This window comes from Perognathus longimembris, chromosome 28 (assembly GCF_023159225.1).
Source record: "Perognathus longimembris pacificus isolate PPM17 chromosome 28, ASM2315922v1, whole genome shotgun sequence".
NCBI classification, from domain to species: Eukaryota; Metazoa; Chordata; class Mammalia; order Rodentia; family Heteromyidae; genus Perognathus; species Perognathus longimembris.
In genome coordinates, this window is record NC_063188.1 from 22,344,831 (window position 1) to 22,370,137 (window position 25,307).

Below are 25,307 nucleotides of genomic sequence, written 5' to 3' on the forward strand. Positions count from 1 at the left end.
CATATTTCATTTAATACTTTTATGTACATCTGTATAGCACCAAAGGTATGTACTTATATATTTATAAACTAATTTTAGCATCCTGAGCCTGATTGACTTCACCTAACATAATGTTTTCCAGATATTTCTATTTCATTGAAAATGACACAATATCATTCTAATGGATGAGTAAAATTCTATCATGTATATATGTTAAGTGTATATATACCACACTTTTTTGATTCATTGATCCATCGAGGGCTGTCTGCGGTGATTTCATACCATAGCTATGGTGAATAATTCTGCAATGAATATGGTTTGTGGCTTTACTGTATCCAAGTTTGTAATCTTTTGTATAAATGCCCAAGAGTGGAATTGTTGCATCATAGAGTAGTTCTGTTTACTTATTTAAGAAACCTCTATACTGCTTTCCAGAGTGATTGAACAAATTTACATTCCCACCAACAGTATATTAGGGATCTCCTTTGCCCACATACACAAGAATTTGTTATTGTTTGTATTCTTTATGATGATGGTCATTCTAACTGGTATGATGTGGAAACTCTTGTGTTGTTTTCATTTGCATTTCCTTTATGGCCAGAGATGTCGAGCTTTTCTTCATGTGTCTGTTGGCCATTTTTTATGTCTTCTAAGAAGTCTCTAATTCATTAGAGTATAATTCATTTATTAATTTGGTGGTTGATCTTGAGTAATGGAGGTTATCTTGCATTAAGTAAGTGGGCCAAATTTAAGCATAAAGGATTATATAAGGGACAGAGAGAGTCTGAGTCAAAAGATGTTAGTTATGTGAGGTTGAACATGGAGGAGCAGGGATAGACAGAGTGAGAGAAAAGAGATATTGACAAATGGTGAGATTTGAAGGAAGGTAAAAGTGAAGGAGAGAAATGGAAGATGCAAGAGTGATAATTCAGTTGCTCTCTAAGAGGTAGAAAAGACAAGAAACAGTTTCTCCCTTACTCCTGTGGAAAGAATGCAGCTGTGTTAACACCAGATTTTAGAACTTGTCGTACCTACAACAATAAGATAATAGAGTTTTCACTTTAAATGACTAAATTTTTGGTAATTTACTATAGTAGCAATAGGAAACCAAGGTACTTAGTTGTATGAATGGCTTTCATAGTTTTTAATTTTTATGTATGTGAAACTATAATTCTCCTTACCAATTGCTGTTGAAACCTCTTATTGTGTTCAGTTTTAGATATCTTAGTTCCAATTCAAGGTATTGTTGGATAAATAAATGATTATAAGCATTTTTACCAGGTTTTAAAAAATATAAAAATCCAGGTTTTATTTTTATTCATTCTTCTGAGGGGATATCAAAAAGTATCAATGTGAGATGAGAGATAATTTGTTCCAAGATTATAGTGTCTCAGTATGTGATGCAGGGAATGTAACACTATTATATATGTATTTTTATCCTAATCACAAGGGTCTTGTAGTGTCCAGAGTCCAATTAGACCTACATATTGTACTGTTTACACAGAATTTACTGTTTATGGTTTTCTGTTGAAATTACTAGGTCCCTAGTACTCTAATAGGCATCTGATAACTATTTGTAGCCTTCATGAGAGTACAGCATATCTACCTACACTGTAATGTCTTGAAAAGTTTGGAAACCTTTCTGACCTTTTCTGTCTAGACATATCTGGTCACCACTTTTAAAGACTTGCTAACCTCTTGAGCTGTATTATATAAGACAGACTTCTGCTTGCAATCTCTTCCAAATATTGGAAATACCAGAAATTACTCTCAACTCTCTTTCCTTTCTCAAACAATCTAACTTAATTTCACTTTGAATGTTAAATAGGCTCCTCTTTCATTGCATGTTCTTTAATCTCTTGTTTATGGCTTTTCATTAAGTATTTACACCTTTTAAACTTAAAACCTATTTCTCTCTAAAAGGTGGCTTTTTGCAATAAATAGCTCTATTTCTTGAGATTGTAGCTCTTCCAAGGTTTCAAAATTGTAATTCCAATGCAAACTTTAAGAATCTGACTGTGTTTAATTCATTGGGTCTTTGCCTAAGGTAATAAGTCTCAGCCTCAAGGTATAATTTTAATGGGAAATATTGAGGGGTAATGAGGAGTAAAAAGACAATGAAAATTCATCCGCTAATACTTCAAGAAATTATGTCTCCACATTTCTCTCCCTAGTAAATCATTGCATTCCTTTCTAGTTATACAACACCCTGTGGAGTCTCTACCTTTCTTATGTCATGATTTAGAGAGGTATTATGTCTGATTACATTCTGTGCATCTAAATAATAGTTCTCATGTGGAAAAATTAATAATTCATAGAGTGAATTATCAGAATGAGCTATAAGAATGATTTTTGTTTTTTGAGCAAGATAACCTCCACTATTAATAAACGCAAAAATTTTTGGTTCCTGAGATTTAAGAAAAGCCCCCAGTTTAAGTAATTAAGAGAAAGTCAAGAAGAATATAACATCAGTCGGAACAGACTTTCTGTTTTCCTTCTTCTCTACACTTGCATCACATGTATAAAACATCAAACATATGTGACATTCCATGAAAAGACTGATAGGTATAGCGCTTTGGAAACAGTAAAAAAAAAAAACCAAAACACATTTGTCATGAATTGGGTACACTCTTTATTCTGACTCCCTTTCCAGTACTGCTAAGTCTCAGGGATTAAAACCTGATGAAAATATCCACACAGTAACTGAGGAAATGAGTGGAGGAAACACTCATGCCAGCTTGACAGAGAGTCAGTCTTCAGACACGTGAGTGAGGTCCTTGACCGCTACCTGACTGTAGACACATGCACAAATGAGTCAGCTGATTTTAACCCAAATTGCTCACCCTCAGAGGTGTAAAATAAATTTTGGATAGTTTGTCAAAGAGAAAACTTTAATAGATGTACAGTTCAAAGGAAGATTATGCAACATGTCTGCTGAGCATCAGATGGGATGAGTTACATCAGGAGCAGTAAGAAGAAAAGGTCAACACAAAATTCTGTTTCCCTTCACTGTCTTTCTATTCATACATACTCAGAGTTGGTCATCGACTTGAGGTAGAAGGAGTGAAACTATGAAGAAAAATCATGATTATGACTAAGGATTCAAGATAAACTGACTGAGAAACTCCTAAGTTTACTAGAATATTACAAGCTTAAACTTTTTCTTTGTTAAACTGAATGAGAATCTGACAAAGGGCCCCTTTCTTTCTAGTATATCTTAAAAATAACTTGTCTGAATCCATGACCAGGGAAATGCACGTTCACTTTATGTGAATTTTGGGCATTAATGACATACAGTGCACTTGATCTGTGTGAATGATTAAGCTTAGAATCATGCATTGTACTCATGTTAGTTTAAATCAATTTCGAGAAACTTCTCTAAGTTCAGGAAAAGGGCTACCTTGCAGTGTCTTTGAAGTATGTGAGGAAATGTGGATAGTTGTAATTTTTTCTCATTGTTCCTTAGGTTTGTTATAATGGAGAACAAAACTGAGAGGAAAAAAGACAAAAATTTTCCACAGACCAAATTTATTACTATTAATATTTTAATGCCTACATTAGATTAAGTGCTTATCATTGTGCTAGGCTCTTTATATGGATTGTTTAACTTAATCCTCACAACAACATATGAAATAATATATTATTTTCCCCATTTTTTTCAAATTTTTATTATCAAACTGATGTACAGAGAGGTTACAGTTTCATATGTTAGGCATTGGGTACATTACTTGTGGTGTTTGTTACCTCGTCCCTCATACCCCCATTATTTTCCCCATTTTAAAGTTGAGTAAATCACTTAAATTCATGCAATGAATAAAGTGGCTGAAATCCAGAAATGTCTGACTCTGAAGAATTTGTTTTCATTTTGTCACAACATTGCTTCTTAAATGCATGATAACCTTTTAAATTTTATTGTTAGCTATGATTTTACTTGCAAGAGAAAACAAGTCTTATTGAGCATAATCAAGTGCTGAATGACCAGTTGCAATTTCATGTAGATTCCCAGGGCACTATGGAGAGCAAAGTTAAGACAGGCCACTTTGCTGCTTTTGGAGAGATGTTCTTGCTTCAGGGACTTCACATAGAATAAAGATGATGGCAATGATTCCTATTGAATTTGGCCTGAGGAAGAAAAGGCAAGTTTTTCTCTTTAAAGTAATAGTGCTTTGCAATGAATTTTCCTGATAATAGCTTTCTTGTAAAGAAAATAAAGAAGATATACAATCAGAGAAAGCACAATCGGTCTACAGGCCTCCCCTAAAATCTAGGTGAATATTGATTCCCAGCATTTAGGGACTGGCATAGTTGATAAACTGTATCCTGGACATGGTTTTTGTAATGTAGACCAATAATTCAGGAAACTATTTCAATGAATGAGGGTTCTCTTTTGATATAATATCCTAGCCTAACCAAAGGGCACATATTTCACAAGATTACAGTGAATATTTAATTGGTAAAAGTTTAGAAATAAGTTTGTCATGTTTTTTCATGACCACCTCCTGATTCTTATAAGCCTTAGAAAACAGAAGCCTCTGCTTTGCATTCATTATACCTATTATCAGTGTAGTACTGAGCTTTGGCAGAGTGGTTATATTCAGTGCTACTCCATTATTGTTTCTCAGTCTTCCTGTCTGTCTCCCTCCCTTCCTTTCTTCCTCACTCCCTCCTTTTTTCTTTCTTTCTTTTTTACTGTAAATGTGATGTGCAGACAGTTACATAAGTCAGGTGATGATGAGTACATTTCTTTTTTTCTGTGCTACAGATTCTTTATTTTTATAAGCTTCATTTTATTTTATATTGTTTCTAAAATTTTATTTTATATTATTTTGTTAATATTCACAAATAATAGAACTGTGATTTATATATGTTAGATGCTATTCTAAACTCAATAGGATTTGTCATTGTTTTCCTTTATATACTGGAACTATCATCTACCATAGAGCTTCTTTGAAAGAATAGTAAAGAATATTCCTTAAAAAAAAAAAACACAAAAAACCAAAATCTTTATAGTAATCCTTAGGCTCCACACACAGATGAAGATCTTAATGTCATCTAATTTTCTTTTGTCTCACTTGGTGATTTTAGATAAGGATTTATTTTCTATTTTATGAATGCATTTCTTTTTGAACAGTGTTACTCTCTCCCTTATTTTCTCTCAGTTTTTTCCTCATGACCACCTCTCGCCACAAGGTGAGTGGTTCATTTACAACATTGTCTAGTGAGTATCACTGCTGAATTAGTTCACCCCTTGTTCTATCATTTCTTTGGTTCTTCTTCCCCTCCCCAAATCAGACAAACTTATGCACAAGACAAAGGGTAAAGAAATGAAAAAAGCAACAAAATAGAAAAAATGAAAGAAAAATTTTTATAAAAAGAGACACAAAGAGTATAATACAAAACCTCTTGTTTCGATTATTGGAGTTCATTTGGATAAGCATGACTTTATATGGCCATATGCACATAGCTATTGAGTCCTTGTGACCCTCTCTTAAGAATATCCTCCTTTGTACTCACTGTGTGAATGTTTACAGACATATTTAATTAATCGTGCCCAAGTATAATTTTTTTTGTTTTTTACTATCCATTGGGTTTGCTTGTAGATTTACAGGCACATTCTAATGATTACAAATGAGGGAAAACATGCAACTTATATTTCTTTGGGTCTGCCTTACTTCACTTAATATAATTTTTTCTAGGTCTTTACATTTCCTTATGAATGGGGCATAGAATTCCATCATGTATGTATACCACATTTTCCTGTTGCATTTGTCCATTGAGGGGCATGTGGGTTGATTCCATATCTTAGCTATAGTAAACATGCTGAAACTAACATGATTGTCCTGGTGGATTTAGTATGCCCTGGTTTGTGATCTTTTGGCTAAATGCCCAGGAGTGGGATTGCTGGGTCACAGAGAAGCTCTGTTTTGTCTTTTGAGGAACTACCATGCTGATTTCCAGAGGGTTTGAACAAGTGTACAGTCCCAACAAAAGTGTAGGAATGTTCCCTTTGGGACACATCCCTGCCAGCAACTGTTATTGTTAGTTTTCCTGATAATGGCCATTCTGTCTGGAGTGAGATGGAATTTCAACACTGTCTTGATTTGCATTTCTCTTATGGCAAGAGATGTTGAACATTTCTTCATGTGTATATTAGCCTTTCTTATTTTATCTCCTGAGAAATCTCTCGTTAAGTCTTTAGCCCACTTCTTAATTGGGTTGTTGTGTCTTTGAGGATTTGTTTCTTTTTTTTTTGGGGGGGGGTTTATTTTTTGAGCTCTGAGTATATTTTAGATATGAGGCCCTTATCTGTTGTATGGTTAGTGAAGATCTCCCGTTTCATGTGCTTTCTTTCTTTTTTTTAACTTAAATTAATTTTGTTGTAAAGGTGATTTACAGAGTGGTTACAATTACATATAAGTAAGCTAATGAATGAGTACATTTCTTTTTAAATCTTGTTACCCCTTCCCTCATTTTTCCTCCACTTTCCCTCCTCCAGATTCATTCCATCAAGTTGTAGAGTTCATTTCTTGTAACTATCACTGTTGCACCGTTTGTCCTTTGTTTCACCATTTTGTTATTCTCTTTCCCTCTCCCAAATCAGATAAATGTATAAACAAGACACAGGGTACCAGAATCAAAACCAGTGACTACAGTGGATGAACCAAAGGAAAAAGAAAAGCAAGAAAGTATTCGATCTAGTACATTAAAAACAACAACATCATCTAGAACAACAACAAAACCCTCTTGTTTCCATGTCTTGGAGTTCAGTTTGATTATCATCATTTTATGTGGGCATATGAACACACCTACTGAGCTATTGTAATTCTCTGCTGGGACTATCCTATACATACACTAATTGTTGCAAATTAGGGAAACCATGAAACCTATGTTTCTTTGGGTCTGGCTTACTTAATATGATTTTTCCAAATCTTTCCATTTCCTTACCAATGGGGAAATGTCATTCTTTCTGATGGAAGCATAGACTTTCAGTGAGTACATGTACCACATTTTCTGGACCCATTCATGTACTGAGAGGCATCTGGGTTGGTTCTATATCTTAGTTCTGGTAAATAATGCTGCAATGAACATCATTGTGCTGATAAACTTTAGTGTGGCCTTGTTTGTGATCATTTGGTTAAATGTCTGCAGGCTTCCTATTTATCTTGCTATATGTTCTTTGCCATGCAGAAACTCTTTGGTCTGATTCAATTCCATTGATCCAGTCTTTCTTTGATTTGTTGTGATTCTGGATGTTTCCTTTGGAAGTTTCAACCCGTCACAAGGAGCCCTAGTGTTTCCCCTATCCCTTCCTGTAATATTTTCAGGCTATCTGGTCTTATATTGAGGTCTTTGATCCATTTGGAATAGATTCGGGTGCAGGGTGATATATAAGGATCTATCTTCATTTTTCTGCACATTTATAGCCAATTCTTCCAGCACCATTTGTGAAAGAGGCTATCTCTCTTGCATTCTGTGTTTTTGGCTCCCTTATCAAATATTAGGTTGCTATAGGTTTGTGAATTCAGTTTTAGATTTTCTATTCTAGTCATCCTCAGGCCTATTCTTGTACTAACACCAAGGTGTTTTCATTACTATGGCTCTGTAATAGAATTTGAAATTTCAATATAAGTAAATCAATTAATGTAATTCAACACATCAAAAGGAGCAAGGACAAGAACCATATGACTATCTTAATAGATGCAGAAAAATCATTTGACAAGATCCAATATCACTGTATGAAAGCTCTGGAAAGCTAAGAAGCCATGGAACAGTCCTCAACATAATAAAAGATTTATATGACAAATCTACAGCAAGCATTACACTTAATGGTGAAAAGTTAAAACCATTTACTCTAAGATTGTGCATGAGACAAGTATATCCACTCCTCTTCAATATAGTACTGGAATACCTAGCAGTAGCAATAAGGCAAGCGACAAACATAAATGGGATCCTTATAGGAAAAGAAGAAGTAAAACTCTCCCTCTTTGCAGATGACATGATCCTGTAATTTAAAGATCCCCATAGATTCATTTCCCAATTAACCTGAGCTACTGATCTGAAACTTTGGCAAAGTAGCAGGTTATAAAATTAACCCACAAAACTCAGTAGCTTTTCTGTATTCCAACCATTAGAAGACTGAGGCTGAAATCAGGCAACTCTATTTGCAATAGCATTAAAAAACAATCAAATGTCTAGGAATTAACCAAAGATCTGAAGACCTCTATTATGTATGAAAATTTTAAAAACTTGAAAAATGAAATTAAAGCAGATTTAAGGAAATAGAAAAACTTTCCATACTCCTGGAAGGATTAACATCATGAAAACGGCAATATTGCCCACAACCATCTACAAATTCAATGCAATACCCAGAAAATTCCAACAATATTATTCAACAATATAGAAGAAACAATCCAAAAATTCATATGGAATAATAATAGACCCTGAACACCAAAAGCTATCCTTAGTAGGAAGAACAATTCTGAAACAATATCAATACTAATCTTCAAAATCCCTCTTTTATTAGTGTATATGAGTTGTACAGTGTTGTATTTGTTATGTTTACACACATGCATTTAATGTACTGTTATCACATTCACCCATTCTACCATTCCTTATTTTTCCCCATTTATTGAACAAGTTTAATGGGGTTCATTGCTTTATTTTTATATACCAATGAAGTACTTCAATTATATTCACTTCCTTTCCCCTACTTTTATTCTCCCCTCCCACTGAGTCACACCCATAAACAATTCCTTTCCATTTTAAACTCTCAAGTCTAGATTTGCTAAGCCAGTGGTCTACCACTTGAGCCCAGCCCTCAAACACTATTTTGATATCTTGTAGACTATGCTTGAGGCAAATGTGATTGTGTTTTCCAACACTGACCATTTTGCTCATTATATTCCTGTAGTTCCAACTTGCCCTAACTGCTACTGGATCTTTATCCATCCTTGCATGCCAAGCAACAACTGTACTCATATTACTCCCACCAAAGTGAAGTATGTTCCATAGGAATCATTTTTCCTGAAAGTTACAGAAAAATTGATTATCTTGCATGTGTGTTAAAATGCTATCTTCAGACTAAAATGAGAGGATGAACATGGGAGTGTATAAGTATTAGGAACTCACCATTTATTTCACTTATGTTTCAATTCAATTTTTCAAATAAATGATTATGATGTGGGGAAAACACTGGAACATTTTTCTTCAACCATTGTAGATTATCAGTCAACAACTAATCTAATTTCTAAACTTTTAAAAGTTAAATGTTCTCTACAATTTGTAAAATCTGTGTTCCTTGGTTAGGCTAAACATTGTCAATGTTCACAATAGTTACTAAAAATATCTGTTGTCAAGTACTTTCCATTTCTTCATTTAATAGTGAAATATATGATTTTGCAATAGATACTGTACCCTTTTTTTTTTGGCCAGTCCTGGGGCTTGGACTCAGGGCCTGAGCACTGTCTCTGGCTTCTTTTGGCTCAAGGCTAGCACTCTGCCACTTGAGCCACAGCGCCACTTCTAGCCATTTTCTGCATATGTGGTGCTGGGGAATTGAACCCAGGGCCTCATATATATGAGATAAGCACTCTTGCCACTAGGCCATATCCCCAGCCCTCGATACTGCACCTTTTTAAGATATAGCTTCTGAAATTTGAGATTTTATTTAAACTCCAAACAACTAACTTTTTAGTTCTTTGTTGCTAAGGAAACCATTGTGTATAAATCACCATTATTACAATAGAAGCTACTTAGACTCTTATTTGGTGGGGGCAAAGAAAGAAGTCATGTGTGTTTTAAGCTATTACTGTAGAGAAACACACCTGCAGGACCCTTATCTTTTTTGCCTTCTATTTTAGTCATAGATGAATAGTTGTGATCTAGTCCCATTCAGAAATAACTTGCAGCCAAGTGATGCTGTCTCTTTCCCTACATATGCCCTGCATCTAACAGAGACTATTAGAGAGCAGAGATCTCTTATAGCCATCTCTTAGATTGATCCTTTCATTCTTTTTGTTCTTATCACCTTGACCCAGCTTTCATCTTTTTGAATAATGACATTTACATTGACCTTCAAATTGATTTTTCTGTGTCCAGATTGTTTTTCCTGTACTGTATATTTCATGCAATGTGTCAGATGAATTTCTGAGGCAGATTTCTTGCACTCAAATCCTTCCTGTGCTACTTACAAGCTCTGTAGCCTTTGGGCAAATGACTTAATCTTTCTGTGCTTTAGTTTTTGGAGATAATAACATCTATTTCATAAAGTTGTTGAGATAAAGAAATGTCAGTCCATGTAAAGAACATATTCCAATGTCTGACACGTACATTTTTATTAAAATTAGTCTCATTCATTTGCTTAAAATATCACTTTTCATAGTAGCATTTCTCTTCCCAATTCCAAGTCTTCAGGGGTTCCTTACCAAACCCCTTGACATGCTATTTTGAGCCTCTAGAAATATGTAATCCCTTTCTAGATTTTTATACTCATAGCTTAAGTAGTCCTGGGAGTTGATAGGGTACAGTAGCAGTTATACTGGTTTGGGGGTAATGCATACCTGGGTTGGATTTCTCTTCAGTTAACTAAATAATATTAAGCTACTTGGTCTTCAGTTAGTTTCTTCTTCTATAAAGTACAGGTAATAAAAACCACTAATGGGGGTTATTTTGAGAATTAAGGAAACCTTTATAGAAACATGTATTATAGAACTTCCTGTAACAAATACCTGACAAACACTAATTACTTCTCTCTGTCTCTCTCTTTGTCCTTTTCTCTCTCTCTCTCAATCTCATTTTTCTCTATGTATTTCTCTCTCACTCTTCTACCAGTGTATGTATATGTATGTGCATGTATATATGTACATATATCCTGTTTTACCCTATTGGTTCAATCTTTCTGATGACCCTTTACTAATTCACATTATTTCCCATACCTTTCTGAATCACCACCTTTAGTCTTTGCTCAAATTTTCTTTCAGCTTAGTATCTTGAATGGTGGCACTAGATGTGCTATATCCTGCTAAGAAGTATTGCTCGTGGCCCTTTCTGAGAACCATAGTTTATGCCAAATATTCTTACCATCCCAACTAGAGTTGGTTGTGCCTTACTGAGAAATCCCTGTGACTCAGAATAGAGGCTCTCCTAAAAGTGAAATTCTAAACTCAGTGTGACAATCCATCCCATTTAGATGCTCTCTGTTGTGGCACATCTATGAAAAATACATTTGAAATGTCACTAGGTAACAGAGTAGGCAAATATGATAATCAAAAGCCCCAATTAAAAAGAAACCATAAGGGTGAGAGATAAGAGCTAGTTGAGAGAGAGACAGACAGAGAAAGAGAAAGAGGAAGAGAAAGAGAGAAGAGAGAGATTCTGAATTTCCTTTTAGGAGAGTTGTAACATAAAGTTACACATAGAACAGTGAAAATCATTAAAATGTGATATAATTATTAGAGTTGAAAATAACATATCTATTTGTTTGATTACTTGTTGGATTCTTAGAATTACTATTCAATTACTAAATCTACACATCTGTCTGACTGTGGAGCTGAAGAGACAATTTCTTATGAATCCTACTTCATCCAGTAGCATTAAAATATAACATGACTTCTCTTGCCACTGAAATAATCCGTGTCTTTATTCCTTGAACTTAAAAGGGGCAGATAAAAAAATAAAAAGAACCTTACCCAACCTCTTTCTCTCCCCACCACCCCCGCAGCCTACGTCCCACCCCTACTACTACTCCCGTGAAGCCTTTGGACTGCTTCAGGATTATAAAGTGACCATAGTACTTACTGTGTCTGACCCTTATCAGTAAATTTAAAATATTTATTTATGCACTAAAGAACCTATGAAAGGAATCTTTTCTTGTGGACTTACATTTCCCTGAGTCAATGGATATATTTGAACATCTGAAAACCTCATAGATTTACAAACATGGAAATTAGAGCTACAGATGTAGTTCAGTGGTAAAGTACTTGGTTAGTATGTGCAAGATCCCAGGCTTGCTGCCCAGCACCACAAATATTAGTTAAATAAAATGGAGAAAATATGGAATTTAGATGTGGACTTCATTGAAGTCCTGATAATAAAGGTTTATTTGACATCCAGCCATCTATGTCTTAAGAACTGTGGAACTCAGGAGAGGTCTGATGTCATATGAATTGTTTTCAGACACCAGATTTATGTGCAAAGTAATGTAATAGAATCTAAAAGGTCAACATTATGCCCTGGAATGGGTCTTCTATGTGTCTTTAATAGGTAGTCATCACACAATTTTGCATATTTCCCTTACTAAGATAGACTTCCTTTGTGATTGTGTGAGGCTACACTGACAGTTTGAGTCCCTGTCCAGTTAGATTAATAAAGGTGATGACCACAACCAGGTACATAATTCTTGTTAGAAGATTACAAATCAGCGTTCCATAAATTAAATCCTGAAAGACCCCAGTAGCTGTTGTGGTAATGGCCTGGTGAACAAATTAGTTTTATGCCATCTATTTTCCTTATCTCCAGTTCCTTAAATGTTTCAGTGTCTATGGTTTTTGGCAAGTTTGTTGGAAAATGTCTGTAGTTGATGTTTTGAGAGTAAAGCCCTGGTTCAAGAGCTGGAAAAACAGGTTTGAGAGATGTACTCTTATCACTTTCAGGAAAGTCAGTCTAGGTATTTACTGAGCACTAACATAAGAATAAATTTATTCAAGAGTGCCTTTATTCTAAGCTCGGTGCTATCACTTTACTAGCCCTATTGTGACTATTCTCAGATGTTGATTTATTTCACCAATTCATCTAGAAAAGTGTCTTACAAATCAGGAGATTTTAAATTTCCACTTCTGCATTTGTTAAAGGTATCAGAAGTCAATAGAATCATGTTGTAGAACCATGTTCTAGATTTGGTGAGACAATTTTGGTGACAACATATTTGCTTGTTGCCTCTTCCATCATAGCCATTGATCAATTACCTGGATAGACTCAAAGTAAAAGACCATTGGTAGTGCGAATGAGTAAGTTTTTTAGTGAAAGGGAGAAATTGAGGAAAAGTTGCTGTATTCTGTGTGGTCTTCTGTAATACAAACCTCTGTTAGGTAAATTTTATTTCTCAGATGAAGATCCTAAATTACAGGGAGGGAGTTAAATGTTTTGTTTAAGCAATCAGAAACAATATTTACTTTATTCTAGACTTGCTATTTTCTAGCCACAGAAACAATAGTTTTTAGTGTATTTTCATGTCACTATTAGACCTTACTAACCCAACTGATTGATACATTTGCCTGGCATTTACTTTGCATGGGACTGTGTTAATAGTACACAAAACAGGAATATTTGAAGGGTAGCTAAAAAAAAGTCCAGAGCAAGGGTCTCAACCTGATCTCTTTATCATAGAGTAGGAAATTAGGACAATTTCCAGAAGGAATTTCCATTAGAGTAACAGAAGTAACCTCAACATATTGATCTTTCCATTTACCCGTAGATATTGAAATCTTATGGGCATGTCTTTAAGCTAGTAATCACTCTCATTCGTTATCCAGATAAGGTCAGTTTTATCATAGCATTTATCGCTGATGAGGTTCTAATATTAAGAATATTAAGTAACTGTATAACTTTAAGTTCAGGTTTTAATTTTAGTTTTTATTTTACCATCTAAATGAAAACAATTTTAGGACCTGTAGAATTAAGTGATTAGAAACTGGGTACTCCATGTGGATGTACACATTTTATCTTACTCCAAGGACTAGTATTTTTGTGTGTGTATATAGCCCCTGAGCCCTGAGGTTACTCCTTGGGTCCCAAGATCCCTGCATGCCCTTTTGAGACCTGTGGCTTCAATAGAAGCTTCCTTCAGCTGTGGTATGACCATAACATTATTGGATGTGTTAATGTATTCATGTACACCTACCATCAATAGTACATCCAGTGGCTGTTAGCCACTGAGAAGACTAATAATCTTTGTATCTCCTTATTGATATTGTCTACCTAGTCTGCTGATTTAAGTCTTTGTTAACAGAAAATTATTTCTAGTTCAGTAAGAATATAAAGAGCTCTTTCCCCTCTCCCTTGCTAGCCTCTTTTGTTTTCTCCTCAGATTATCCTCCTTATGGCATATTAATAAAATAAAACCTGTTTGTATTATGAATAGTAGAACACAGAAAAGTCAGGAAGCTAGTATCACATGGTTTCACTCATATGGAGAAACTAGACCTAAGAAACAAATAATATGACATGACTGTAAAAGGAGGACTTAGCAAGGAAGACTTAGCTGGGCTAGATCCAGTGGGAGAGAAAGGAGAATGTAAGGAGTAAATATTATAAAATATACATATGTATTCATATACAAATATATATATATGAAACCCACAAAAACTTAAAAAGGAGGGGGATAGAGCATTAAAATGATAGATACAAGGTAAATTCCATCCAAGTACATTATATATATGTATGTAAATATCACAATCAACACTTTGTAATTAAATGTTGCTAATAAAATATTTTAAAAGAATACATTAACACTGTCATTTTGAATAATGAAATCAGGTAATTATATGTTAAAATTAAAAATCCTTTAATTTGTAATTCAATGCTCATATTCTGTAAAATGCCTCTGTTCTTGAGGAAGAAGTTTCATAAAAGTAACCTCATCTCTATTATTATTATAATTACTAATTAAGTTGTTATTTTATTATTTACAAGATATCTTGATGCTTTCCATAATTTGTGATCTTTGTTTCCTAGTGCATCTTCTCTGACAGTAGGAGTTCATCACACTGGTGGAGATAGGAGGTTGGGTGACAAAGGAAGAGCTTAAATGTCATTGTCAGCTTAAAGTCTCATACATTTTGAGTCCCTTAGGACTGAATTTCCTCAGTGGAAGCATGGGTAATTGAAACACAAATCCCCTTTCAGGATCAACATTTCAAATTACAAATGATGCTTGAGGCTTAACTCTTCTCTGAATCTCAATCTTTCCATTTTTGTTTTCTGAAAAGACTGGCAATGGTTTTCCAAAATTTCTTGGCTAAAATGCTCACACTTGGGCTATGTGGCTGAAGGACACATTTATAAGACAGAGGTCTCTCTAACATAAACAGAAGGCTTTGGACCCAGCTGGTGTTTGACAGTGGGGATATTTATCTTCCGCTAGTTTTTTGTTGAGGGACCTTCTTCCTTTACAAGAACCCCCTTTTAGTATTCAGTAGTAAAATTCACTAACTCACTTATTCCAGAATATTGGTGATTACACACTTATATCTTAAGAAAAATTACCTTATAGGAATATGTGAGACATCAAAATGATGAAAGAATATAGCTAAATTTGGTAAAATGAGATACAGGTCTGGTCGGAAAGTGGAAAGAAGTCAATAATTCCTCTCAATGGGAATGTTAAAAATTTAACACAGATAGAAATATCAGCTGAAATTAAGAAAATAAATTACCGTAAATTAAAAGCCACTCAGGGTCAGGTTCACTGGTAGGCACTTTACACATTCTCTTTAATGAGAAATAATCTTGATAATTTAGAGAAGTAGATACTATTGCTCAACTTTATGTAAAAGGAAAATGAGTGTATCAATTCTGGGCTTGTTAGCCCTCCTTACTTGTCTGCTACCTTGCTTTGTAGGATAAGGATCCCTTTGGGCTACATTTCTTAGGCTTTCCATCAATAACTACCATCTGTCTGTGTTCAGCCAAGGGGAGACACATAGGACAGTGAAGGGCAGGAGAATGAAAGAACACTGGCATTTCATACTACTCTCTCCACCTAATGCCTGGGGTAGCACCTTCAGTGGTGGTTGTCTTTCATCTGTGTCCCATCAGACAGACCCACTGTGGTTCTAATTTCTTCTGGGTGGCTGTGGCCCAGGGGTTCCAAAACACTTTCTGCTTCCTCAGTCCTAGGGGTGTCAGTGTCCTGTTTTTGCTAATACCAGGTAGCCTTCCTTTACTTTATATGGCTTCTCAATTTCCCTAACAACTGTGTACGGCATTTTTTGTCTTGAATATCTTTGTTCAGAACTGTATCTAAATGACTTGATTTCCTGGTTGGACCTTTGATCAACACATTGAGGCTTTCCTCAAATTTAAAATTAAATATACCTGTTAGAGTGTTTGAAATATCAAAATTTATGATGGCCTTTCCCTAACTTTGGAACTCTGTAGACAAAGAGTATATATTACTCAGTAAAATCATATTTTCACTTTCTCAGTGTTTTGTCATGACTTAGAATCATCCAAACTGACAAGAGTTTGTTCTGTTGTTTTCAAGTTAGCTACTGATGCTGCACAATGAGATTTTTATCAAGCTTTTCTTATAGATCTAAGCTCTTTGCTAGCCCAATGGGAACATGTAAACCTTTTAGGTTTCTTACTTTCTAAGTGGCAGAAACAAAGTAGCAGAATGGACTCCCTTTTCTATTTTTCTGATTATATGTCTAGTTATGTCAGATTCAGTGTAGTAGACTATTTTGAGGCCTGGATCTCTGAAAAGAGGAAAGTGCTCAAGGTCAGACTGTCAATCTAGATCTGAGATTCCTTCAAGTAAATAACAATGTAGAAGAGAAGTGGGAGAGAGAGAGAAAAGAGGTGGACATGATAAAAAGGCAGGAAGACATACGGAAGGAAAGAAAGATTTTCATGTCTTAGTACATATGCTTTGCAGAGGTTTTTAGGGTAAATTTCAGAAAAAGGGAACTTGTAATGACTAAACATGAAGATAACGTTAATTTTTGGTAGAAACTTGTCTCATTTATTCTTATGAAACTGAGACAAATTTGCAAACAGAGATACTACCTTTCATAAATGATAGAATTTGTTTAAAATGAACTTATCATTATTAACAATAAAAAAGAAAATCAACAGAAATACAGTTAGGTCTTCATCATGGGTATGTAGCTAAGATTAGCTTGATTTGTTCAAAGTCTTTTTGTCTGAGTTTATGTAAATTAAAGACTGCCTCCCCCACTTCCTATCCATAATTAGAAAATGCTTTATTTTGGGGCTGATACTTGAGGACACAGTGATTGGCTGCAATTTTGTAAGATACCTGGCTCAGCTGGAGTTTGGTAGTCTAATGTTGGAGGCTGTCATCCCCTCCAGCTGACACATGATGTGGCAGAAACTTGGTTTAAAATATAGCACAAACCCTCTTCCAGTTGGTTCGGAAATATATTACTGTCTTCTATGAACAGGCAGCAGATGACTCCACCAAAATAGCATTTCTGGTGATAATCTAGAAGTGGGATCCCTTGAGGCTAAGGAGGGGATTTTGAGAAGTTTTAAGACTTACTTTTCTACACCAGCATACCTGGATTACAACCAAAAAGACAAGGATGACAATGACCTTTTCCCCTTCACTTTTAATGTCATTTTCTTCTTTCCTCTTTGTCCAAAATCCTAGAGACCACAACGATCTCTATCAAGGAAGTAAAATAAAGGAGACTATCTTTTTTTTTTTTGCCAGTCCTGGGCCTTGGACTCAGGGCCTGAGCACTGTCCCTGGCTTCTTTTTGCTCAAGGCTAACACTCTCCCACTTGAGTCACAGCGCCACTTCTGACCATTTTCTGTATATGTGGTGCTGGGGAATCGAACCCAGTGCTTCAAGTATACGAGGCAAGCCCTCTTGCCACTAGGCCATATCCCCAGCCCCAGGAGACTATCTTTATCCATCCTGATATGCAGGCTTTTGGTCTTTTCCCTTGGGATTGGAGATCCCAAATCTTTCCCGAAATGTCACAATGCTCTCCCTTTCTGAAACATTTTGTATTCTATAGGGGTCTTCATCTCATGAGGCTACTGGTGACTAGGAGAGTCTCCAAAAATTGTTTTATGTATTCATTTCTTTATACCTTCAAATATCTCTTAAATCCAGTCTGATTTAGGGTTTTAGAATGATGTAAAAGTCTCTTTCTAACAACCCAACAGCTGAGAATCTTGAAACCTGGGCCAAAACAGAAACCTCATCTCAGAACAATCTTATCATTTTTTTTAACAAAATGCTTTCTTTGTCCTTTTCTTTACCGAAGCTTTGGAAGCCCTCTAGTTAATAATCTCACATTAAAATGTGGGAGGGATTCTTAATTATCTAGATATTGGCTTTCACTATTTAAAATGTTTGTTTGAAATCCAGCTGAGAGACAGTCGGTCTCATTGTGTGTTATTTCTCTACTAGTGACACTGCTTCAGGCTAAATTAGAAGGCAGTAGAGACTGGGTCTGCAAAACAACAAACTTCTTTTCAAATGGTATTTCCACATGTTTGGGTCAGCGACTTTACATTATGTATCTAAAACCAAACAATTACTAAACATAAAAACGTCTAGAATAAACCTATCAGTGGATCACAATAGCTCAACAGCTAAGTACACATGATCATATAAGATGAGGATAAGCAAAAACAACTCCATGAGAAGGACACAGGAGGATTCTACTGTTGACGTTATCTTTAAAGTTCCAGGTGGATATCCTGTGGCGTACCCTACATGGTTACTGTATATGATTTTGGTACACTGGATAGTATATGCATAGTACCTGATCTAGGGAAGGGAAAGAAAAATGAGGGTATAATATATCATAAGAAATGTATCCATTGTCTTATTATATAACTATACCCCCTTTGCACAACACCTTGTCAATAAAATTTAAGAATTTATTAGGTAATTTATTAGTTGCATACAATTCATTGGCATCATAAATGATGATGCTGGCAAGGGGATTGGCTCCACCTAGCAGTTTTAATCCCATTAAATACTGGGCCTCTGGATATAGTGGGACTTTGATGCACAGGACACCTGAGAAAGAATGTGTTAGAAGACAACTGGTTAAACAAAGGTAGTATCTAGGGCTGACCTTGGAATCCTGGAGATAAGTCCCAACATTTAGACAGTTGTTTTCAATTCGAGATGGAGACTGCAGTGAGATGAGTGCTTTGATTGTTTCTATTCATTGAATTGGACATTTTTTTCTCTTTCAAATGGTTTGAAATTACCTCTTTACCCATAATAAGTGTCTCATTCCAAATTCATCACCTTTTTCTAGGAAGGAGAAACCTCTTCAGGGAGTATTTTTCTGAGAGCTAATATATCCTAATTGATTTCTGTAGAGAGAATTAGAATGGATGGAAAGGAATAGTTTTAATATATTAACACTACTATTTAATCTGTGTCAAATTCTAAAGTTATTTAGATTGGTTTCCTGATCCATAGTCTCTCCTTTTAATCCTTGTTACTAAATATGTCTCTACAACAAGGGCACTTTTTTTTTCTCATTTAGACAGAAGGGAATGAAGGAGTTATTCAGAAAATAGATATCAAAGAACTATAAATACTGATAGTACAGCTTAATTCCTCCAAGTAATTTGGTCTTAAGCTGTATCCCATACACTGATAAATATATTCATAAGCATTAAGTGTACAGCTAAAAGGCTATGTGCAGTATAACATTGAGAATGGGTGTTTTTGCTGTTTCTCTGATGAAGTGCTCTGAGTGCTCATATATCCTCGTTTGGCCTTGCTTCTCTCAATAGTGTTTCCTGGTTGGAAAGACCTTGTTTTATTTTGGAAGCCATGTGAGTTTGTCAACAAAGTTGTGGCACTGTTGTTTGGACAGTGAAGAAACTTCGCATCACTGCCCTTTAAATGTCATGTCCTGAGCTGGCAGCATGGGGCATGTTGAACTCTCACAAATGGTGCTGCAATCTAACATTTCTGCTTATTCTGAAAGTTTCTCGTTTTAATGGACTCTAATACATAAATATAAATGTACAAACATCATATGGATGGGAATTATTCAGATAGCACAGGAGATTCTCAACTTTATGAAAGGTTTAATTTCATGGTTTACTTAAACAGCAAGTTCCTATAGTGGATTTGAAATCATTTGATTTTGCAAAGAGAAATGTAAAGTTTTCAAGGACATTTATGGGGCTAAATATGGTTAGCTCATGTTAACTATAAATGCTATGACTAATTGAGTGTATGATATTTTGTTCTCTTTAATTGTTGATGCATCTCTGATCTTACAAAGTCCCCTGTTACACGGAAATGAAGCTATTTTGTCAGTCATGGGGCTTGAACTCAGGGCCTGGGTGCTGTGCCTGAGCTAGCTCAAGGCTAGCTCTCTACCAGTTGAGCCACAGTACCACTTCTGGTTTTCTGGTGGTTGATTGGACAAGAGTCTCACGGTCTTCCCTGCCCTGGCTGGCTTTGAACCATGATCCTCAGATCTCAGGCTCCTGGGTAGCTAGGATTATAGGCATGAGTCACAGGTGCATGGTGCAAATGAAGCTTTTTGTAGCTCTGTCAACTTCTCAGTAGATTACCAGCTAGTCGGCCATCCATAAAGTCCTTGTGACAGTTGGTAAGCACTTGCTTTACTCCTCTCTGTGGAAGTTCCCTTCTTGTCCACTCGTCTATCGGCAGTACTGGCAGTTCATTGTGACTCTAAGATATATCCTTGCCAGAGGCTTTCAGCAGTTCCAGAGCAATATTCCCTGCTCATCCTTAGTTCCTGTTATTGCAAGGCTCTCTGACCTTTTCCTTCCACTCTGATAATTGGCCAGCTGTCTTATTCTGAAAGGCAGTCCTTACATTGTTTCTTGGCTCTCACTAATGTCTTATTCCCAGTGTTTGAAACATTATCTTGGTAGCCTGCCCGATATCTTTATTCCCCTAAGACTACCCTCCTGACTTTGTCAGCATGACTGTCCCTCTCACCATAACATGGGTACTCCTTGAATTCCAGGCCAGTGTTTGTTGCTAGCTGCTAACAGATTAATAGATAAAGCATTAGGAAATATCCATATACCACCATTTTTATTTATTTATTTATTTTTCAAATTTTTGTTATCAAACTGATGTACAGAGAGGTTACAGTTTCATACGTTAGGCATTGGATACATTTCTTGTACTGTTTGTTACCTTGTCCCTCATACCCCCCTCCCTCCTCCCCCTTTCCCTTTCCCCCCCTGAGGTGTTCAGTTCACTTACACCAAACAGTTTTGCAAGTATTGCTTTTCTAGTTGTTTGTCTTTTTTTTTTAACCCTGTGTCTCTCAATTTTGGTATTCCCTTTCAATTTCCTACTTCTAATACCAGTATACATGGTTTCAAATATACTCAGATAAGATTACAGAGATAGTGTAGGTATAACCACAGGAAGGTGATACAAGAACATCATCAATAATAGAAGCTACAGATACAGATGGGACGGTGAAAGTAGTTACAACTGTAATATAACAATCGTTTCCATAACATGGAGTTCATTTCACTTAGCATTATCTTAGGTGTTCATAAGGGTATAGCTATTGGGCTCTTGTGATGCTCTGCTATGACTTGCCTAAACCTGTACTAATTATTCCCAATAAGGGAGACCATAGAGTCCATGTTTCTTTGGGTCTGGCTCACTTCACTTAGAATAACTTTTTCCAAGTCTTTCCATTTCCTTACAAATGAGGCAATGCCATTCTTTCTAATAGAGGCATAAAATTCCATCGTGTATATGTACCACATTTTCCTGATCCATTCGTCTACAGAGGGGCATCTGGGTTGGTTCCAGATTCTAGCTATGACAAATTGTGCTGCGATGAACATTGTTGTGCTGGTGGCTTTACTGTGATTTTGTTTGTGGTCTTTTGGATAGATACTCAAAAGTGGGGCTGCTGGGTCATAGGGGAGTTCCATATTTAGCCTTCTGAGGAATCTCCATACTGCTTGCCAGAGAGGCTGAACCAGTTTACATTCCCACCAACAATGAAGTAGGGTTCCCTTTTGGCCACATCCTCTCCAACAATTGTTATTGTTAGTTTTCTTGAAATATGGAATCTCAATGTTGTTTTGATTTGCATTTCTTTTATGGCCAATGATGTAGAGCACTTTTTCATATGTCTCTTGGCCATTCTTATTTCCTCATCAGAGAAGTCTCTTTGTAAGTCTTTAGCCCACTTGATGAGGGGGCTATTGGTTCTTTGCGGTTTTGTTTTGGAGGAAGGTAATTTTTTTAGTTCTGCATATATTTTAGAGATGAGGCCTTTGTCCCTTGAATGGCTGGTAAACATCTTCTCCTAGTCTATGGGCTTTCTGTTTATCTTGTGAGCTATGTCCTTTGCAGTGCAGAAGCTCTGCAGTTTGATGCAGTCCCATTTGTCCAACCTTTCTTTGATTTGTAGCCTTTCAGGGTCTTTGTTAAGGAAGTTCTGTCCTGTGCCAAGGAGCCCAAGTGTTTCTCCTACTCCTTCCTTTAGTGTTTTCAGGGTGCCTGTTTTGATTTCGAGGTCTTTAATCCATTTGGAATTGATTTTGGTGCAGGGTGATATATAAGGATCTAGTTTTAGTTTGTTGCATGTGTTGAGCCAGTTTTGCCAGCACCATTTGTTAAAGAGGCTATCTTTCTTCCAAATTATTGTTTTAGCTCCTTTATCAAAGATTAAGTAGGTATAGTTCTGTGGGTTCATTTCTGGGGCTTCAATTCTGTTCCATTGGTCTTCAGGCCTGTTCTGGTGCCAATACCAAGCTGTTTTTATTACTATAGATTTATAATACAGCTTGAAGTTGGGTATTGTAATTCCTCCAGCACCGTTCTTTCTGCTTAGGATTGTTTTTTGCTATTCTAGGTCTTTTATTGTTCCATATGAATTTCTGGATTGCTTCCTCTATTTCATTAAAAAATGGTATTGGGATATTAATGGGTATTGCATTGAATTTGTAGATAGCCTTTGGCAATATTACCATTTTGATTATATTAATCCTCCCAATCCAGGAGCATGGGAGGTTTTTCCATTTCCTTAGTTCTGACTTAATTTCGTTTTTCAAGGTTTTAAAGTTCTCCTCAAAGAGGTCTTTCACTTCTTTGGTTAAGGTTATTCCTAGGTATTTTATGTTTTTGGGGGCTATTGCAAAAGGACTTGCTTTCCTGATTTCAGCCTCGGTCTTTGGGTCGTTAGCATAGAGCAAGGCCATTGATTTTTGAGGGTTTATTTTATATCCTGCAGCTTTGCCAAAGTTTTGGATCAGTTCTAGTAGCTTGGGGGTAGAGTCTATGGGATTCTTTGGGTATAGGATCATGTCATCTTCGAAGAGAGAAAGTTTAACTTCATCTTTTCCTATTTGGATCCCCTTTATATTTTCTTCTTGCCTAATTGCTCTGGCTAGGAATTCTAGTACTATGTTGAAGAGCAGGGGAGAGAGTGGATATCCCTGCCTTGTTCCTGATTTTAAAGGGAATGGCTTTAGTTTTTCACCATTTAGAGTTATGCTTGCTGTTGGTTTGTCATAAACTGCCTTGATTATATTCAGGAATGTTCCCTGCAATCCCAGTTTTTCCAGGGCTTTTAGCATAAATGGGTGTTGGATTTTATCGAACGCTTTTTCCGCATCCAGAGATAAAACCATGTGGTTCTTTACCTTGCTCCGGTTGATGTGGTGGATTACATTAATTGACTTGCGTATATTAAACCAACTTTGTATCCCTGGGATGAATCCAGTTTGATCGTGGTGTATGATTTTTTTTGATGACCTGTTGAAGTCGATTGGCCAGAATTTTGTTGAGAATTTTTGCATCTATGTTCATCAGGGAAATCGTTCTATAGTCCTCTTTCCATGATGAGTCCCTGTCTGCTTTTGGGATGAGGGTTATACTGGCTTCATAGAATGAGTCTGGTAGAGAATGTTCTCTTTCAATTTCATTGAAGAGTTTGAGAAATATTGGTGTGAGTTCTGTTTTGAAGGCCTTGTAGAATTCTGCAGTGAATCTGTCTGGACCTGGGCTTTTCTTGGATGGGAGATCATTTATTGCCGTTTTTATTTCAATACTGGATATGGGTCTGTTTAGAAGGTTTAAATCTTCATGGTTAAGTTTGGGGATATGAATTTTTTCTAGGAAATCATCCATTTCTTCCAAGTTCTCGAATTTGTGGGCATAAAGGTTTGCAAAATAGTCCCTTATTATTTTCTGAATTTCGGTTATTTTTTTGGTGATATTACCTGTTTCATCTCTTTTCTTGTTTATTTGAGTGTGCTGCCTTCGTTTTTCGGTCAGGTTTGCCAGGGGTCTGTCTATCTTGTTGATTTTTTCAAAGAACCAACTCTTTGTTTTGTTGATTCTTTCGATTTTTTTTTGTCGCTAATTACCACCATTTTTTAAAATGTTCTTCTTCCACCTAAGTAATCTGAAGGCAGGAACTATATCTCATTTATCTCAGTTTCCCAAGTAATCACCTCAAAGCTTTGTATGTGCTGCATAAAGTTCAGTAGATGAATATGGAAAAATATGAATGAACAACTGAATTGGTAAATTAAAAATCAAACAGAAGACAGCTAGTGCTTTTGTATTGAGTCTGTAATACTAGATGACTATCTGGATTTCAACACATTACCCAAATTCCTTCTATCCTGGTTTCGATGCCCACCATCACCACCCAGGCATATAAAACTCTGAAGATGCTGTTCAAAGTTGATATGTAGATTTATTGTCAAGATAGTTGTTTTCTTCTTGCAGAATCCATTTCTTATCCTCAGGGAGTCTATATTCTATCAAATAATTCAAGACCAATGTAAATCAGAAAAGAACTATGACTGACTATTGAAGTAGACTATGGACAGAGGATCATTTGTAAATATTTCTTGAGCACTTATGTAGTTTTTTTAGGTTCTTAAGAAAAGTAAGGGAGCTATTTGTATTGGATTAGTTTTACAAGTTTTTTAAACAAATGAACTAACTCAAATATGTGGGTGGGATGTAAGAACAGCATAAAGGAGAGCCAGGTATGAGGAGAGAGTAGCTGTGACACAGTTCCTACTCAAAGACAAGAGCCCCCTAAATGAGAAGAAGGCATGGTATAGTATAACCTGAAGGAGACAGTGGAGTAGAAGAGACTATGTTGAGTAGACTTCATACTGGTGGACATAACTAGTCCATGGTGACCCTGCAGGGTGAGATCCAACGAAATAAAGAGACTTTATTTTGTTTTCTCCTAACAATACTGGAGCTACTCTTCTGCTGCATCCTACTAAAAGTCAGAGGAAGGGACCCTTCTGTAGCAGACAGCAGGGATGAGATGCATAAAGAATGCCTGTGGGACAGTAAGAAGAAGTCATGTAATATAGTTTGTTATGTGAATAACTTTGAGTTGAATACTGAGAGGTGACTAAGAGGTAAGCAAGTCTACTTCAGTACTGAAGAGCAGGAAAAACATTATTATGTGAACAAAAAGAGAAGAGCCATTAATACTGTTCTCCAGAAAGTTTTGATTAATTGAAATGCCGAGCTTAGTATCCCTTTTTAGTAGTTAAGTTTCTTCTCACATTCAAATTCCTTCTCTGAATCTCCTCTGAGGACCAAATG